Genomic DNA, 17309 nt, shown 5'->3' with positions numbered 1-17309 from the left:
TATCCGTTGCCCGGACGGACGGACGGACGGACGGAGGGACGGACAGACAGACATTCGTCTCGTCACCATGATCATTTTGATATACATAACCCTATATCTAACTCTTTTAATTTTATGGCTTACAAACAACAGTTATGTGAAAAAAAAATATAATACTCTCTTAGCAACTTTTGTTGCGAGAGTATAAAAATAATAACACTTCTGACTTATGTATAACAATCTTACCGCTTTCATTGCTGATGTTTCTTTTCTCTTCATTGTATGGTTTTTATTAGTAAAAAGTATATAAATAGCTAGACTATTACTATATAATTAAGTTCACTTTTCATATGCTACGCCTCTTTCATGTTTTCAAAGAGAGAACTGAGTTCTTAGGCAAATAAAGTATGAAATTAAATCACAATTACTCTTAATATTATAACTACTTAGTTTTTGTTTTGATGTTCACGCGAAGATTACAAAAATTGCTTAATGATTCTTATCATGGTTCTCCGACATGCGGAGCAGCCATTGGTAAAAAATTCAAACTTGCAAAGAAGCCAATATAGGCACCCAGAAATGGTCACAGTAAACAAAATGGTTTTCAACTATTTTAAATGATTGAAAACACTTACGGCGCATATCAATCATGGATATTTGCGTATGTGAAAGGGTTCAGAATTGCTTTCGGAAGCATTATATTATACAGTTCTGACCTCTTAAAGTTTTCTTCAAACCCCCAGTCTCAATAGAAGGCTCGCCAGAAAGAAATTTAGTGCGTGAAAGAGAAAAATCACTGATATTAAGCAAAAGCTAACGACCAATATTATCATAATTAAATATATGAATTCGTTTTGCGGGCACATTTCTACAAATAATTCCTCTTCAATTAACACCAATGTCGAGTTGCATTGCTCTTAGATAATTATACGTTTATTTCATTGTCTTTTAAGTGTCTCAAACTAATGTGTATAAAATTCGTCATTCTTATATTTTATGCGAATGTCAATTTAAAATAATTTTTACACGAACAACGACACATAATTGCCTTGCTTTACATTTAGACATTCATTACTGTAATTCATTGTACACGCAATGGCTCTTGCGTAAATGAGAAAATGATAAAACGACACCGAACATAAGCTACATTTTACAATATCGAGAAAACACGGCATAGACATGCCCCAAATGTTGGCTTATGTGGTAAATATGTAAAATAGAAATTATGCGTGTGCAGCGCGCAAACAGCGATTACACAAAAATTCAATTTACGTAGCAAGAAAAACGCCGCAGACGAACCGGCCAACTCGAACTTTAATTGAAAGTGAAAACATTTAAAGTGGAGGTGAAATAAAAACGGAGCCAAATGAAATTAGAAAAAGCGGTTACATTTTTTCAGTCTTTTCGCGGGGTTCGACTTTTCATGCATTTTGTGTTTGCTTTTTAATTTTTTGTTGTTGTTATTTTTTGAATTGAAAATAGTTACGCAAAACTAACGGCTACGCACTTAATTACCGCACTTTCCGCTTTTTCACGCGCGGTAAATTTTTACTTAGCCAAAAGAGCGTGGCTGTGCAGATATGTGTGACAAGTTGGCAATGCAACGGAATGCCAAAAGGTGGCACTAACCAAAATAACATACAAAGACACAAGACATGTTGCCAATTTCCCTGCAAAACTGCACGGCGGCGCAGACATATTGTTAGCAGCAGCACAGTGAGCAAATTATATACTTAGTACATATGTGTATCCATCTATGTATATGTATGTATATATATATATGACTCTGTAGTCACATTTACGCTTTGCCATTGAACGTATGTACATATGTACGTATCTGCAGCTACTCGCTCCTCGCTCCTCGCCGGCACAACGAAATGTTGAACAGAAATGCACTCGTAATAAGCTGCTGGCAAATGCCTTTAATGTTTTTGTTGTAATCGCTGTTGCTGCTGCAGCCGCTGTTGATGTAGCAACAATGCGAATTGTTTTGATTTCGGTCTATCATTTGCGCTTCTTACTTTACTCCTCGCTTGCATACATCCCCTCAGCATCTCTTTACCCGCACACAATTCTAAAAAAGGCCGACGGTGCGTGGAGTCAGTCAATTAGACAGTCTGGCGCTGAATATGCGACCACTTGCAGCTTTCATTCATGTATTCAGTGCTTCAATGAGTGCGGCCAAATAAAATTTAAAACGCCAAATTGTCCACATTAAATTAGTTAATGACTGAGTGACAAAGCGACAGACCGATTAGCTTGCTGACGTGCTTTCTGTGAATTTATTTAATTTTCGGAATAGCACTGGTATTTATATGCGCGATTTGATGGTTTTAAATTAAGGGGAGATCCATTTCGAGTTTCGCCACTTTTTGAATGAAAAAAAAACACAGAAAATTCAACTTTAATGGGGAATGTTTATTATCATTAAAAATTATCTCTTTGGCCACGGCTCGTCTCAGATGGTCCATCCAATGAGTCCAATTTTAAATTTTTTTCCAATGATTTTTCCAATTCCACGTGTGATGTTTCACATAGACTTTACAATTTACATATACCCAGAGGAAAAACTCTAACGGTCTATGATAACCCACTATCTTGGTGTCCAATCTTCCGGCACAAATCGTGAAATTATCTGCTCACCGAAGTGTTCTCTCAATAAATCATTTCATTGATGCGACGTGTGGGAAATGGCTCCATCTTGTGGAAACCAAATGTCGCCGAGATCACGAGCTTCAATTTCAGGCTTCAAATAGTCGGTTATCATGGCGCGATAACGGTCGCCATTGACGTTTACGTTCTCGCCGGCATAATTTTTGAAGAAATATGAACCGATATTTCCACGGAGACACAAACCACACCCATCAATTTAAGATTTCGACGTAAAATGCGACAAGTCGTTCCATACTACAGTCCGAATTGCTGCGAATGGCGCCGAATCGACTCTCCACGGTCTTCGTGTACACTCTCAGCAACGGCTGCTATATTTTCTTCACTGCGTAAAAAGTAACATGACATGAACAAAAATAACATGACAGCTTAACACGACCCACACTTTCTCTCTGTCAAAATATGCTATTGAAAAAAGTACCTCTACTTGGATCACTCGATAGTTTGGAGAATAATAAAAAATTAGGGGCTCCGGGAATAGAGTACTGCTGGAATATCGGATCATATGCAAGGAAAAGTACCAAACATGAAATCATGGAAAATGTAGTGCAGGAAGATATAACCATCAAATGGAATTTGTCGTTTATGAGGCAAATGTATCTAGAATCAGAGAACTGTCGTAATTGCTCATACCTAAAAATTGTGTATGAAGTAACCTAAAGTAATGCAGCGTTACCGTTTTGCAAAAAGGTTTTTAAATTTAAACAATGCTTTTCAGCTTAAAGTTGGGTACTGAAGACGGACAGAACGAAAAGAATATTTATGAACGGATTGTTCGTTCATAATCGATCTCGATATTTATATACAAACGTTACGACTACTTCTGATAGTCTTAAAATAACTTTAATACATAAGGAGCTTAAGCATGACACAAGTTTGCGATGTTATGCCAAAAACTAAGCATATACTTATAGGTTAATTATATATTAAATGGTAACTTAGTTGAAACCACTTCTAACCAATCTGCATTTGTGTATTTATTTTTGCCACAACATTTCGTAAGATATGCAACAATTCACCTCAATTGATCGCCTAGGCGAATCTTCTGATTGTTCAACAATCGAAATTGCCAAATTATTTTGCATTGCAACGTTTTTCTCAGAAGAAGTAAAGTGAACGACTTCATTCCACGATGAAATGTAACACAAGCCGCAAATGGGAAAAAGACGAAGCAAAGCGAAATAGTAGATTAAAGAAGTCGTTAGCTAGCTAGCGAGTTACCGCTCGCTGCAATAACTGCCTTAAAGTATGCGCTTAGTCGAATCGACGAGGTAAACAACTCTGCGGTTTTCGGTTTCAAAAATATTTTCTTGTTGCCCATTTTAATGCCTATGATTTTTTGTTTTGGGCATTTAGTGTGTGTACGCTTGTATGTGCTCTTAGTTGTTCATAGAGAACTTAGTTTATTTCTGAACTGAATGTTATATTTTTAGTTTTTTGCCATACTTTTAACTTTTGCAAATGTCAAGTGAACGGCAGAAGACAATGTGCAACAAAAATAAAATATGCAACCACAAAATATAATATGTTCATGCATAAGCATACATACATACATACATGTAATTTACAACATAGTAAGTGGCAAAAAAAAAAAATAAAATAATATCAGTATTCACAAAGGAAGCATTAGCAAAAGGCTCTTGAAAATTATAATTGAAAAATAATGTATTAAAAAATTAATTAAAGGGAAGAGTGATTTTGGCAATCGTTTACAAAAATCAGTATTATACAAAGCCTTAGAACCATTCCACTAATGTAAAATACCAACAATTTCAATACTACTCGTTCAAATTTCCGTATTGAACTCAGAACCTCTTACGATGTGCGCGTATGTCACACACAAACCAATCGCAAATGCCGCGCTTAAAACAACTTGCAACAACATTTTGACTCTTGTCGTTTGTCGGCATTGGATAGCCACATTTTTAATTCACGATTATGCTGGATGCTTATAAGCTGAATTGTAAGCGCGTTTGCTTGAAGTGTGTACATCACAGGCATGTTTTTGAATCGTTCAAATAAGGTAAAATTTAATTACAGCGCCTAAAGTGCGTTCGCTAAATGATCTGATGCTTATTTAATTGTTATTGATTCGCACTATTTGCTCACGTATTCTCTAAAAACCGCAAATGGCAACCTCAATTTTGGATGCTTATAATATCAACTAAACAATGTAGACGAAAATAGAAACATGTAAGGTGTGCTTAAATAAGTGCGCAACCATTGGTTTTTAGTACTTTTAAGTATTTAGTTTATTACAACGTGCATTGAGTATCTGATAAATCCATATTACTCATAACTCAAAAATTTAATTCGCTAGCCAGCATCAAAAGGGAGACAAAAGTATTAGACGATTCCAAAAATTCAGTGAAAAATTTTTCAGACATTATATATAAGCGTTCTCGAGATTTGTCAACTTGTAAACTGATTATTCCAAACCCTGTATTCCTATCTGCTAGTTACAAACTACTTCAAAACTTACATATACATATGTAGCTATCACCTGTATTTTTTCGCAACAGATTGCAGAGAGAGTGTAATTGTTTTGTTAACAAACTGGTTGTTTGTCAATTAGATTTAAGTAAGTCATGTCCCGTAGGCACTTTATTATACCGCATGAAAATGGATGAAATCGTATTATAACCACGCCCACTTCCCGTAAAAAAAATGACAGAACTCCTAAATTTTCTGATAAAGATAGTAGAGAAGAGAGATAAGATTGGTATAAACAAGTAAGGAAAGGCTAAATTCGGGTGCAAGAGAACGTTTTATACTCTCGCCAATTATTGCTATATTTTTATTAAGATAACACACAATTTGACTCACATATTCGGCATATACAACTATATATAGTATAAAGTCCATTGAAAGTTTGCAACCCCTAATATTAGGTATATGGGAGCTAGGGGAAGTTATGACCCGATTTTAACCATTTCTGGTACAGTGGCACACTATTAGAAGAAAACAATTTCTTCTGAAATAAATTAAGATATCTGAGAAATTTACCGATATTTTCGTTGAAAAATTACCATAAGGCACTGAGTTCTTCTTATTCGATATCCAGTGCATTGTTATAGTCCGATTTCGACAATTTTTTCACAAGTAATGCCACAGATCATATCACAGCTAGAGTATTTGTGCAAAGTTTTATTTCGCTATCTTCATTAGTTCCTTATGTATATATTATAAAGTGATGGAATAACATGGAATTCAAAATTTAGTTATATGGGAAGTTTTCGTTGTTGTGAACCGATTTCAGCCATTTTCCACACGTGTCGTCAGGGTGTCAAGAAAATAATATATACCGAATTTCATTGAAATCTGTCGAATAGTTCCTGAGATATGATTTTTGACCCATAAGTGGGCGATGCCCCGCCCATTTTCCATTTTGTAAAAAAATCTGAGTGCAGCTTCTTTCTGCTATTTCTTCTGTAAAATTTAGTGTTTCTGACATTTTAGTGATTTTATTTATTTAGTAATTTTCAACCTAACCTTTGTACAAGAAGTGGGCGGGGTTATTATCCGATTTCAACTAAGTAAAATTTCATACAGATCTCTTTCCATAAATCGAACTTTTCGACCAGGGCGTAATACAAAATTTAAAATTTTATGTGAAATATGTGAGATAGCTTGGCAAAATTAATTGAACTTGTAATATTGGATATAATGTGGTCTTTCTTGTCAAAAAAGTTGCGAGTTGAATTCATAAAAAATGAAAGTTCTTATTAAAGTTCTTATATTTTTTAATTTAGTAAGATAATAATATCACCTCCAAAATCAACGAGTGCTATTAGAAGTGTCCATCTACAAACTCTTTCCATATTTCTAAGAAATCGATAAAGCCAAAGTAAAGTCTCAATTATATCTTTATATCTCTACCATATACATCTGTCATCATGTTAATATAAAGCGATTCTCGAATTATTCGGTAACGAAATTTCGGGCCTCCAGCTGAAGGCGCGTTGAAAAGTGGTAAAGCGTTTGAAGCATCAATGAAAAGGGAGAAACAATTCAAGAAAAAAGTTGCTTACTTTGCAATTTTAACTGTTTTTACATTTCACTAACTGACTTTAATTTGAAATTCCGTGACCATTTTAATATATCATCAAGCATTTGCATAAGTGCCAAAAGTTTGCATTTGAGTAGAAAGCAATTGCGCATAATTGCTTTGCCGCCGACTTGAAGCGAAAATTACGCGAAAATTATTGCAATTATCAAATTGTCGCCTCCACCAACCAGGTGAAGCAACAGTTGCGCTTGCTTCCGTCGCTGCAATGCTTCTCGCCATTTCTGCAACTTACCAAAGCACGAATCAGCGATTTTTTTTAGGTGAATGGATGAAAATCAGTTTTTGTTTTCCCACATAATGAATTGTAGCGATGAGTAAACTTAGTTTGCATTTTATTTTGCCCCTCTTGACCTTTAACTGCACATATAATTGAGATTAGACCTTCCACTCAGCTATTTCTATGCAAATTATAGAAAATTGAAATTGAGAAATAGTAGTTTGAAATCAGCAGAAGATAACTGGCGGTTGTCTCTCATTTTCCCACACTCTCATAACATAAGCTATGCACTATTTTATATATAAAGAAAACTGCTGTGTGCACATTATACCTGTAAAAGGATGTAGGGACTTTAATGTGGATTAACACCTCAAGTAACTCATTGGCTCTACACAGCAGTGGTAAGGCCAATCATGATATATAGCATATTGGTCTGGTGGCCAATAATGGAAAGGAAATATGCCATAAAGCGTATGGAAAGTTTATATATATCAGCGGGGCTCTTAGAACTACGCCAAGTCAGGCACTAACTGATATTCTCTACTTACTGCCTATAGACTTGTTTAATAACCAAATGGCAGCTAAGTCTGCTGTTCGACTGAGGAAATCTTCCCTACTAGTCACTTATAATAAGGGACATTCTAATATCCTCAGCAAATTCCCGTTTCTACCCTATACCACGGATTTCCGAAATCCATTAGAATTAAATCTAAATACTTCCTCAATTTTGACTTCCTTATTAGGGAGAAGTGGGAGAAGTGAGGTGGTATCTTTTCAGAAAAATTAGATACCATAGTCGTCTACCGACTACCAGATAGCTGCAGCGTCTTTAAATCAGAGATTACTGCAGTTAAAGAAAGCCTTCGCGCGTTGACAAAGAGATAACATATATTTTTTTACATACAGCCAAGGGGCTTTGAAATCACTTAAATCCCTAAGTATTTCCTTTAATATAGTTAAATAATGCCTAGAGCTATCAGTGAAGCTGTCAAGAAGTAAAAGATGAAAATACTGTAATCGCAACACGATTTTCTCGACGATATGTTGAAGGTTGACACATACAACTTTTTGAGTTGATAAATTTCTCAAAGGCCACAGAGTGATTCAGAGAGGAAATTGTAGTGTATGTCGTCATAACAGAATATAATGTTTTAATTATAATGATGTTTAAATTTGTTTATATTATACAATATCAGTGTCATCAATTTGTTGTACAAGGTACTTAGTTCTTTACATGCATTTGACAATCCATGCTTTACTGATTCACGGGAATTGCGAGCAACTATCGTTCAATGATTTATTGTTATTTATAGTTTTTGTAGATTTTTTAACGCCAACATCTAAAAGTCAAAGAGACATGACATAAAACGAGACGTAAATACCCAGAGTTGTAGGAAAACACATCATTAAAGATGCATTTTTAGGCACGACTTTTACTTAATTGCTCAAAACTTTACTATAGGCGTGTCACAAAAACGCTTATTAGTACGTTTAATACATACATATGTATACTCAGAAACTATGGAAAACATGTAAGGAAATACTAAGTTAGGGTGCAACCGAACATTTTATACTCTCGCAATTTATTGCTATATTTTAATTAAGATAACACAAAATTTGACCCATATATTCGGCATAACGTCCAATAGAAAAACGAAAATCATCATATATAGTATATAGGCTGAGGTAATTCCTGAACCGATTTCACTCACTTCACACTGTTAGAAGAAAAATATTTCCTTTGAATTAAATTAAGATATCTGAGAGATTTACCGAAATTTTCTGTGAAAAATTACCATGGGATATTGAGTTCTTCATATTCGATATCCCGGGCATTGAAAAGTTATAGTCCGATTTCGACAATTTAGTTTTATATATAGATATAGTATTTGTGTAAAGTTTTATTTCGCTATCTTCAATGGTTCCTTATGTAAAGTGAAGAAAAAGAAAGAAAATATTATATACCGAATTTCATTGAAATCTGCCGAGTACTTCCTGAGATATGGTTTTGACCCAAAAGTGGGCGATGCCACGCCCATTTTCAATTTTGTAAAAAGAGCTGAGTGCAGCTTTCATCTGCCATTTCTTCTGTGAAATTTAGTGTTTCTGACGTTTTTCGTTAGTGAGTTAACGCACTTTTAGTCATTTTCAACCTAACCTTTGTATGGGAGGTGAATATGGTTATTATCCGATTTCTTTAATTTTTGGACTGTATAAGGAAATGGCTAAAAGAACCGACTGCAGAAAGTTTGGTTTATATACCTTTATTGGTTCGCGAGTTATGTATAAAAAACCTATTTGGGGGCGGGACCACGCCCACTTTTCAAGAAAAAATTCCATCCAAATGTGCCCTCTCCTAATGCGATCCTATGTTCCAAATTTTTCATAACTTTATTTATAGCTTAGTTATGACACTGGATAGGTTTTCGGTTTTCGCCATTTTGTGGGCGTGGCAGTGGACCGATTTTACCCATCGAAAGCAACCTCCTCAGGGTGCCAAGGTATATGTGTTCCAAGTTTCATGAAGATATCTCAATTTTTACTTAAGTTATCAGTTGCACGGACGAACGGACAGACATTCGAATTTTGACTCGTCTCGTCACCCTGATCATTTTGACAGTATTATGACTTACAAATAACCGTTATGTGAACTTATAGTTTTAGTTATAGTTTGTCCCTTAGCAACTTTTGTTGCGAGAGTATAATAAAATAAAATTGTAATGTAACCGAAAAGAACTAAAATGTGTTTTTAATAAATATTTACTTTAGCCCTTTACAATAATTTGACGTTTTCCCAGCTGAAGAGTTAACTGTATGTAGTTAAATTAATATTATTTATAAGAGAATAATAATTATTCAACTCGCTGTATAGCCGTTAATGTATTTTTTATATTAGTGCACATACTTAAATAGATGACATACATATATTCAGTAAGCGTGTAATAAATTTGTAAAAATAATTGCCCAGCAAGTAAACAGTGCCGAGGTTTCACTTAATTAATGTTCGGAAAAAAACAAAATAAAGTAGACAAAGCGAGCTAAACAAGTAGTAAAGCTAACGCTATCAAAATTAATAGCCTGTCACATCTATACTGATACAATAGAATGTGAAGTTATAAAAGAGCTCGCTTTTTGGAAAATTTCGCTTATTTAACAGACAAAAGGCTATTGCGAATAAGTTTTAGAACTTTCTTCAATTATAATTTCATTAATAAACATGCTTAATTGACATCAAAAAGACTTGTTATAAGAAAGCACAACGACCAGTGAAAGACCGTTTCAGCGGAAAGAGCATAAATAATGTTGGTTCGTTAATTAGAAAATGTCACAATGCAGAATACAAAATGCAAATAAAGTGACAAAGCTAATGATGTCTTTGGAGCAAATAAAAAAAAAACATTTGTTCTTTTAGAAATCGTTGGTAACGTTTGTCGCTGAGTTCGGTAATCAAAGCATTGGATTCTAAAGATTTGAACTGATTTGCACCTTTTGAAATTTTCGCTCACTCATGCTTATTTACGTCACTTTCAGTACATACATACGCACTTATGTGGGACAATTGTTGTATTTTTCTTGTGTTCTATATGGATTATGCGATTTATGTGCATGGGTGAAAGCATAAATGTGGTTTCTTATTTGAATAGTTTTTGGATGGGTGATATTTCACAGTTTTGCCTAAATTAATATGTCGGTCATATAAATATGCAAATTGGTATAAATATTGACATTTATTGAATAGATAAATTTTAGATAGTGGTTGATTGGAATAATTGATTCAGATTATTGCCGAAAGTAAGTCAATTTGTTTGTTGTAGCTAATGGTGTTGCGTATGTGACCATTTCTGGTCTGAATCATGTTTTGTCATAACTATGAAAAGCTGCTTCTACCTTTATTTTCATATAAGCTCTACATTTTTTTGGAAAAGATAATATCGGAGAAATTAGCAGAACTTTTTTACTTGCAAGAAATTACATTAAGTTGGATTAGCGAACATTCAAGAAAGACCAAGTGAGAAGTGTTAAGATGATTCTGCCTCGTATTCTAACTAGAAATTTTTATACTCTCGAAACATGTTGCACAGAGTATTATAGTTTTGTTCACATAACGGTTGTTTGTATCACCAAGAAATAAAAGAGTTAGATATGGGGTTATACGATATAAATGACGAGTGGAGTTGAAATCCGGATGTCCGTCTGTCCATGCAAGCGATAACTTGAGTAAAAATTAAGATATCTTCATGAAACTTGGAACACATATACCTTGGCACCCTGAGGAGGTTGCTTTCGATGGGCAAAATCGGTCCACTGCCACGCCCACAAAATGGCGAAAACCGAAAACCTATACAGTGTCATAACTAAGCCATAAATAAAGTTATGAAAAATTTGGAACATAGGATCGCATTAGGAGGGGCACATTTGGATGTAATGTTTTTTGAAAAGTGGGCGTGGCCCCGCCAAAAATAGGTTTTTTATACATAACTTGCAAACCAATAAAGCTATAGAAACCAAACTTTCTGCAGTCGGTTCTTTTAGCCATTTCCTTATACAGTCCAAAAATTAAAGAAATCGGATAAAAACCATGTCACATCCCATACAAAGGTTAGGTTGAAAATGACTAAACGTGCGTTAACTCACTAACGAAAAACGTCAGAAACACTAAATGTTACTGAAGAAATATCAGAAAGAAGCTGCACTGAGATTTTTTTACAAAATTGAAAATGGGCGTGGCGTCGCCCAGTTATGGGTCAAAAACCATATCTCAAGAACTACTCGATCGATTTCAATGAAATTCGGTATATAACACAATCTTGACCCTGATGACAAGTGTGGAAAATGGGCGAAATCGGTTCACAACCACGCCTACTTCCCATATAACTCAATTTTGAATTCTTCTGATTCGTTCACTTTATAATATATATATACATTAGGAACTAATGACGTGAGCGAAATAAAACTTTACACAAATACTGTATTTGAGCTGTGACATCACTTGTGGAAAAATTGTCAAAACCGGACCATGTCTTAAATCTCTCAGATATTTTAATGTAATTCATTCCCTCTGAATTTTTTTCTTATAACAGTTTGTCTCTGAACCAAAAATGGTTAAAATCGGATCATAACTTACCCCAGATCCCATGTACCTAATTATAGGTAATATAAAATTATGTGAGCGTATAGTTTTCGATATATTGTATCTTGGTGGCGAAAACGAGTGAAATCGGTTCAGGAATTACCTCAGTCCCCATTAACTATTTATGATGCTTTTAGTTATTCTATTAAACTTTATGCCGAATACATATATGGGTCGAATTGTGTTATCTTTATAAAATTACATCAATAAATTGCGAAAGTATAAAATGTTCGGTTGCACCCGAACTTAGCCTTTCCTTGCTTGTTACAACTAAATTTTACTCTAATTTTCAACACACCAGTTGTAAACAGGTAAAACATTTTGCACCAATTTTGATTCTCGAACAAAGTTTCAAATTTACCATACAGGATTCTCACCCAATTTTGATTCTGGAAGAAAGTCTCAAATTTGTTACAATTTCAAATAGACAAGCATAAATTTCTTGAGATCATACTAGCCTTTATGTAAATTATTTACACGAGTAAATCACGTTATGCTGAGGATTAGATAACTGTGAAGCTAATGCATCTACTCGCTTAATTTCCAAAATGGTTTTGAACACAACATAATCATATCTAGAGCGCATCAAGTGTGGTTTTATATGGTGAGTCAACGAAACTTACAACTGATTAATTTTTTATGTGTTATAATTGAGGTATTCGCTGCTAATAAAGAAATTAAAGTTGCTAATTATATAGTAATTAGTTAATTGACTCAATTTATATTTACATTTGAATATAATAAAATTCATTTTAATTATCATTTGAAATTACCAAACTGAAATCTGCAAGAGAAATCAAACGATAAAAGTGAACAAACAAAATCGAGCATCACTAAAGAAATGGTGTGTCATCAATTTGAGCGTTTTTGGGACGTTCCATTCAACGGCAATTATTTCGTCAACTCATTGCAATGAGTTGGTGTCATTTTGAAGAGCTTATATTCGTAACGGTGTTACGAATGCAATTCGCCTTTTGTTATTATTATTGTTATTTTCATTTTTACACATTGTAGATGGGCATTTTATTGTTTGTGTGAAACTTATTTCGCTATCGGCGATTTCCGTTCAAAGTCTTCACTCGTTGGCGTTTTAAGCTATTGATTTTTGTTTGGCGAAATTGAGGTTGCACTGATGGATCTTTTATTATTGAACTATTGTCTGATCGCACAATTATAAAGCGACTGGCATTTGCAGAGTGTTGACTGAACGCATATTTTGAATTTGTCGAGTTTTACATATAAAAATGTATATGTATATATTGATTTTCGATTGTATATTAAGTGTATATTTAATTATTAGGGTGGGTCAATTTGCATTTTGGTCGATGCAAAATATCAATTTGCTTAACAAACAGCAGTGGGGCTTAAATAAACTATATTTTTTTGCTTTTCTCACTAAAATAAGTTCACTATGGGAAACGCTAATAATTATTAAGAATACTTAGCGCAGCCATAATACACATATTTGACACATATAAAACTCAAACGGAGGGAACTTTCATGGCATGCGTCGCATCGCAGCAGCTTTCGCTTGAACGGACAATTAAAAACGGATCTGCTGCTTATACGTCAAATTTCACGCTCTACTCCACATTAATATCTTTATTTCATAATAGCTCATGATTTTCCATGCTTTGCGCCACGAGTACCCAAGCTTATCACTCACACTCAATTCATACTGTATTTTTATTTGCAATTTGTGTTTAGTTTTATATCTTCAGTTTAGTTATATACAAAGAAATATATTTCTTTTTAATGATTTTTACTGAACGCTCAAATGTGCAACTTCATTGTCCGCTAAGTTCAATCATGCCACATTTAAGAGAAAACATATTGCACATATATATATATATGCATGTATGCGGGCATTAAGTGCAAAATGACTGACTATTATATAATGGTTGCGCTTGCTTTTATGCCGTTAATTGTGTGCAATTTCAGCTGTAATGTTTAGTTTTCTTGAAATACACCCATGTGGTGTACTTAACTATATGTATACACTTATGTATCCTACACAGGCGTTTGCTAGTAGTTTGGTCTCAGACCAGCGTCTGGTTGCTCGACTCTAGCATATTGAATGCACGACTTCGACACATACTGATAGCTAATGGGTGTTAAACATATCTACTTACTCTCTAATGCTCTAAATTCTGATATGTACGCAGAATATATTAATGCCAATTTGAATAATACCCTTAGTATATAAGTGTGTACGTACATGTACATATACATTATACAAAAATATTATTTATTCACAAGGCTTTCAATTTTTAGTTCTATTTTATTACTTGAATTGTTCTGAAATCATTTTGCCTTTTTTTAAATGAATCCTTGTATGGGAGATTGTTTCAAAACCTTGAGTTCAAATGAGGCTTAGAGTGGGAGATGTTAGAACTTTCACCCTCTTATACTGCTTTTAAAAAGTTTATGCAATTAATTATATCCATAAAATACAATATCTGTTTTCACTATTTAAAATAGTAACACAAACGAGCTTTGCCCCCGAAAGTTATTATGTGCCGATACAGTTGGTTATGATTCTTTATCGTGAAATTGTATTTATTTCACTGTAATAGTCTGCATTGCAAATATAAAACTATTTTAAGGTTCACAATTTAAATTTTTCAACTTACACGATTTTGAGCGTTTTCTTCTTTTCAACTTGCTGAACTTTTCGAGAGCTTTCGAATGTGAAGTTATAATTCTACTGAAAATACAGTAGAACTTCCATAACTCAAACTTCTTTAACTCGAAGAATTCCATAACTCGAACTCTTGAATTGGCAATAGAATAATAAAAAATGTAAAATTTTATTATCAAGGAAAAATATGAAAGGAGTCCCTATCTCCTCGCATGGAGGCGAACAAAAAATTTGATATTACACTTATTGATTTCATAAATCTTGTAAAAAAAGGCTTGAGATACAGACGTCAAGAGCCAAACAAAAGCAAAGTGCAATAAACAAAATTACAGAATACATGTTTTAATGTATTTAAATTAAACCTTTTACGAAGTAAATAACTAAAACTATGGGTAAATCTATATTTTACAACTTTTTTAAAAATTTATGTTTTAATTAAAATGTCTATAACTCGAAGTCTCTCTAACTTGAAGTTTTTTGTGGATTATGGTGATTCGTGTTAGAGAATTTCCACTGTAGTTGCTAAGGCGATATATATTAAACACCTTTTCTTAACAATATATTAATGTCCCTAAACTTATTTCGATACAATAAAGCTAAATAAATTGAAAGAATAATGTGATTCAACCCAGTTAGCTTTTATACTTATCAAAATACGAATGAAAGGGGGAATATATACATTAGAGTCATAAACATAAAATAACACAGTAGTTGAAAAGAAATACATACGAATAATTATTTGGTTCAAAAATGCTTTAAGCTCAATCAAATTTTGGTGAAATATCGAAATTAATGAAACTAATTGATGTCTTTATGAACGCATATTAACCGATTTATAAGCTATTAAGACCAACGAATTTTGAAAATCCTATAATTAGGTATATGGGAGCTAGGGTAAGTTATAACCAGATTTTAACCATTTCTGATACAGAGACATACTATTAGAAGAAAAAGATTTCATCTGAATTAAATTAAGATACCTGAGAGATTTACCAATATTTTCGTTCGATATCAGCGGCCTTAAAAAGTCATGGCCCGATTTCGACAATTTTTCCGTAAGTTTTATTCCGCTATCTTCATTGGTTCCTAATGTATATATTATAATAACGAATCAGATGGAATTCAAAATTGAGTTCTATGGGAAGTTCTCGTGGTTGGGAACCGATTTCATCCATTTCCCATACGTGTAATCAGGGTGTCAAGAAAATATTATATACAAAATGTCATTCGAATCGGTCGAGTAGTTCCTGAGATATGGTTTTTGACCAATAAGTGGACGACGCCACGTCCATTTTCCATTTTGTAAAAAAAAATCTGAGTGCTGCTTCTTTCTGCTATTTCTTCTGTAACATTAAGTGTTTCTGACGTTTTTCATAAGTGAGTTAACTCACTTTTAGTAATTTTCAACCTAACCTTTGTATAGGAGATGGGCGTGGTTATTAACCGATTTCTTTCATTTTTGAACTGCATTAAGAAGTAGCTAAAAGAAACGATTGCAGAAGGTTTGGTTTATATAGCTTTATTGGTTTCCGAGATATATACAAATAACCTATTTGGGGGCGGGGCCACCCTTACTAGGGCCTTTGTACCAAATTTTACTTTTATAACTTTATATATGGCTGTCACTTTAATTTCGTTCTATCCCACTCTCCGTCAATGCCACAACTTAATTTTTGCCATTTATCGATCGGTTTATAACCCTTAGAAAAGTCATGTTCCGATTTCGACAATTTTTTCACAAGTGATGCCACGGATCATATACAGTATTTGTGTGAAGATTTATTTCGCTATCTTCATTGGTTCTTTATGTATATATTAAGAAGTGAAGGAATACGAAGGAATTCAAAATTGAGTTATATAGGCAGTTTTCGTGGTTGTTAACAGATTTCATCCATTTTCCACACGTGTCTTCAGGATGTCAAGAAAATGCTATATACCGAATTTAATTGAAATCTGGGCGGACGGACGCACGGATGGACAGACAGACATTCAGATTTTGACTCGTCTCGTCACCCTGATCAAATAACCGTTATGTGAACAAAACTATAATACTCTTAAGCCACGTTTGTTGTGAGGGTATACAAATAGACGACTGCTATTACTGATAGATCTCTTTATACATTTTCAAGCTATCTAATCCTTTAATGTCTTACATATAGTATTGTAAATTTTATAATGCAAGTTTCAGCGGATTTCCCGTATCCCAACCGGTTTCAAATAGTAAATGTTTAATTCTACACACAAAGTACGACAATTTTTCATACAACATTATCAAATATTGCAGCTATAATTCCATTTTATTTTATTTTTAACGCGATGTAAGTGATGAAACTCTTTTAAGAGCTAATATCAATTTAGCTAAATTAAACACTTTGTTGGTATGAATACTACAAAATCATCCGTATAGCATACGATTCTGCAAGATATTCATTACAAAATCGACAGAGCAGTGTAAATGCGGAAATGCAAAATGCAACCAAAAAACAAGAAAAAAAAACTTCGCTGATTGCAAAACATACGCTTAAGCTCAACTTTGACACATTGACTTTGGCTATTTTTCACAAAATTTTGTGAAATCAGTAAGAAGCAAGTATACATGGGT

General features: G+C 33.8%; 1 protein-coding gene across 2 annotated transcripts in view; it reads right to left on the bottom strand.

Moving 5' to 3' along the window:
• Gld_9 (glucose dehydrogenase [FAD, quinone]) overlaps window positions 1–17309 on the bottom strand; it is a 43740-nt gene that overhangs the window by 25565 nt on the left and 866 nt on the right. The window lies entirely within an intron of this gene.

This window comes from Zeugodacus cucurbitae, chromosome 2, assembly GCF_028554725.1.
Source record: "Zeugodacus cucurbitae isolate PBARC_wt_2022May chromosome 2, idZeuCucr1.2, whole genome shotgun sequence".
NCBI lineage: Eukaryota > Metazoa > Arthropoda > Insecta > Diptera > Tephritidae > Zeugodacus > Zeugodacus cucurbitae.
This window is presented reverse-complemented; position numbering and strand designations above follow the sequence as displayed.